This window comes from Dipodomys merriami, unplaced genomic scaffold, assembly GCF_024711535.1.
Source record: "Dipodomys merriami isolate MVZ:Mamm:240054 unplaced genomic scaffold, mDipMer1.0.p SCAF_101, whole genome shotgun sequence".
Taxonomy (NCBI): Eukaryota; Metazoa; Chordata; class Mammalia; order Rodentia; family Heteromyidae; genus Dipodomys; species Dipodomys merriami.
The window spans coordinates 1279569-1283065 of NW_027202283.1; the positions used below are offsets into that span (position 1 = coordinate 1279569).

The 3497-nt window shown below is 31.8% G+C and overlaps 1 pseudogene; it reads right to left on the reverse strand.

The window, feature by feature from the left end:
* Positions 1-823: 823 nt before the first annotated feature.
* Positions 824-920, reverse strand: LOC138807526 (U6 spliceosomal RNA; annotated as a pseudogene).
* Positions 921-3497: the final 2577 nt, after the last annotated feature.

Genomic DNA, 3497 nt, shown 5'->3' on the forward strand with positions numbered 1-3497 from the left:
TCTAAGAGTCCTGTCATTTGTTTTCCATTGACTTTAATGGCCTTGTAAGGCCTTTTATCTGTAATTTCCTGAACCCAGGCTACAGTATCTGTGGTGCCAAACCCTCCTTTTCTGTTTTGAGTCAGTGTGGGATTAGGCAAGTTTACATATGAGAGTAAAAGTATTTGGGCAATCCTCTGCCCTTTATTAACTTGAATAGTCTCTTTTAGAGACCTTATCATGACCTTTAAAAATGGTAGGACTGTCTGAGTCTATTACACCTGGTAATACCTCAAAATTCTTTTTATAGTTTGAGCCACCAGCGTCTGGCAACACCAATACTTACTGTAAAAATTCATGAATTTCGTGGAATTCTTCCAATTGAATTGTGTGCATTGGATGTCAAAATGTATTCAAGAGTTTTTGTATACATGTATAATGATTTCTGCAGAGTTTGTGAAATTTTAATCAGATATAATTTTAACTTACCTGTTTAAATGAATAGTACAGAAACTAAAATATTTCTGGTGCTTGTCTGAAAAAGAATATTTTAAAATATTCTATGTTTGTATAATGTGTCCTTTCAGATTGTATTCCATATAGAAAGTTTTAGATTCCTTTTTTTCCTAGGTCCTAATATTATTTTTCTTTGGGATAAAATGACAATGTTGTCTAATTTCAAAAGTTTGTAAAGTTTATGGTATGTAAACGCCTTTCTGAGGTGAAGATTTAATACACTGATGTCAAAGTAAATTTAATTATATGAATTACGTGTGTTGTTACACTTGTTATTTTGTAATCAACTTTTTAATAACTGTTTTTCATTTCTTGCATCTGGAGAATGAAAAATACGGAATACTTCACAAATTTTCATATCATCCTTGTGCAATTGCCATGTTAATCTCTGTATTGTGATTTGGGAATACGTGCTGCTGAAGCATGTAGTATCTTCTAAATTTAAGTAGTTAATGAGGCAATCTTTATACAGACTTATATCCACGGTTGCCTACTTGAAATAAGGAAACTATATTGTTCCTGACAATGCTACTGATCATATTTCCCTAAAATTCTGTGAATAGTGGAAAAAAATATATTGTTCATCTTAATGCTCACATTTGCAAATTTTTTTGTCAATGACAATTTTAAGTCTTTTTCATTTGGAATTTGATCATACATTCAATAATTTATTGCTAGGTCCAAAGGTGATCCAACTGAATTAGCTTTGTGGAGCTAATGGATTCAAAGTAAGCCTTACTTAAGAGCTACTTCTAACCTTTTGCAGTTGACTTTTTCCCAAGTGAGGTCTTACTGGCACAAATGTCTACGTGACCCTTTATTCTTCTTCCATGTAGGAACAGACCAATCAGAATATCTTACCCTGACAGCATAGATTGTTTTACTTGTACAACACTAATCTTAGTTACAAGGGATCATAGAGAGATGAACAGTTCAGTCATAACTGTTCAGACTAGAAGGTATTTTATCAAAATATAATTGCTTATTATATCTAACATTTCAAAAGTAACTAAAGCCAAGAAGGTGAAAAAATTGATCATATTCATGATTACTTAATATCCTGGCCTGTCTACCATCCTACCAGGCAGGAAGTTACACTACTGCATTTCTATCACCAAATAGTTCATAGTTGCAGGAGAAGTCCAGATGTTTCTTCTCATTATTAGGCCTTAAATTGGTAATGTTTTAATCACAGTGTTTTCTCTTGCCTACAGGCTATAAATCTACAAATAGTAAAGCTTTAGGTCCAACTCTATCAAACACTGAGGTAGAGATAATGTAATAATACTTTAAAACAGAGTTGCCTTTGATACTGTAACAACAGAAAAATGCAAAACATGTCTTTTTCTTATATTATATATAGTTATATATTTTATATTTATATGTGCTGATTTTATGTTTCACACAATGAAACTTACTAGAATTAGTTGATAATCTCACAAATAAATTAAAATTTATTTATTCCAATAAATAGAATTGGAATATAAATAATTAGGTATAAAATGTATATTAGAATATAAAAAGTATCAACGCAGTGTCTTTGGTATAAACTTGTGATACATTCTAACTGTTCTTGTTCTTTGGAATTCACATTGTAAAAAACAATTTTGTTTTCCTCTAATCTATAAGGGATTTTACTCTGCTTCTCTGTTTATTGTTTTAATTCACTGATCCCAAACTGTTTTTCTCCATATATCTGAAGCATTCTTACTGATTATGCCCAAATTTTTCTGATAAGATGTCTAACAAATATTATTCTTCTGCACGACCCAATTATTCCTAGGATCCCAGGTACCAGTTACCTGTATCATCAGATAACAAGGGTAAGACTTCTCACATAGGCCCATGCAACATGCAACAGAGTAATTGAAGACCCATTTCAATTTCTCATTTCCTATATTTCAGGGCCCCAATTCCTTGAGATGCAGGATTTAGCAGTAAGCAATTGTGAAATGCAAGGCAACTTAAAATGAAAGATGAGATCACAAAATTTGAGAGTATGTACTATGATTCAAACATTCAACTTACAGATGGCCAGCCCATATCAGTGAACAAGTTCACAAGGTGTCATAAGATTATTTTTAATACCCCTCCCCTATGATTAATGAAAGATTTTAGTCCAGCATAAGTGGGCCAAAAAATAGTTCCTGGAAGGATAGATCCATAATTAGTCTACCAAGGCCCAGAAAAATTTACTTAGAGTTCAAATGTAATTCAGAAAAACATTGAGAAGATCCTTAGTGCCGCAAAACACTGGGACTTCAGTACAACATGGTTCAGTGGTATAAAATGTCACTCTCAAACCAATGATAATCTACATTTAATCGCCTGAAAGTTATTCCTTTACAAAATAACTTTTTAAATCACATTCGCCAAAATAACATTTAACAAGTAGATGATACTTAGTGACATTACAAGTTTTTCAAGTGTAAGGAGCAAGTTACAATAGAGTTGAATTATTCACCCAGCACTAATGCCAAACACGTTCAACCATTCATTAAAGTCTAGAAATAGTACCAACCACAATTTGTGTTTTTCAGTAGGAGCCTTCCAGAAATGTGTTAACTAGATCAGCCTGCCAAATTTCAAACCAAAACGTTTGCTAATAAAGTAAATGTCATCATTTAATAAGGTACATTTTAAAACGTCACAAATAGTTGTCTTATCATATGTAATATTATGTTTTCCCTATCTGTGTAACAGGGAGAAATATGACTTTATGTCTTGCATATGGGTACTCATCAGAGATATGACAAACATAAAAGCTGTCTTCTATTTCTATCACATTCCTATATAGGAATAAATTTTAGTTTTCTTCTTTTTCCAAAACTTATAGGTAGTAAAAAAATATTATACCATGTAAAATAAAACAATCACATCACTGTACAAAGCTATTTATAAAAATTGGTAGCTAGGAGTACATTCTATGCATTTTTAAACTTTCTTTTTGACTGAAGATTAATCTTCCAAATGGATGAGAATAAAATCATGTTTAGGTGCTT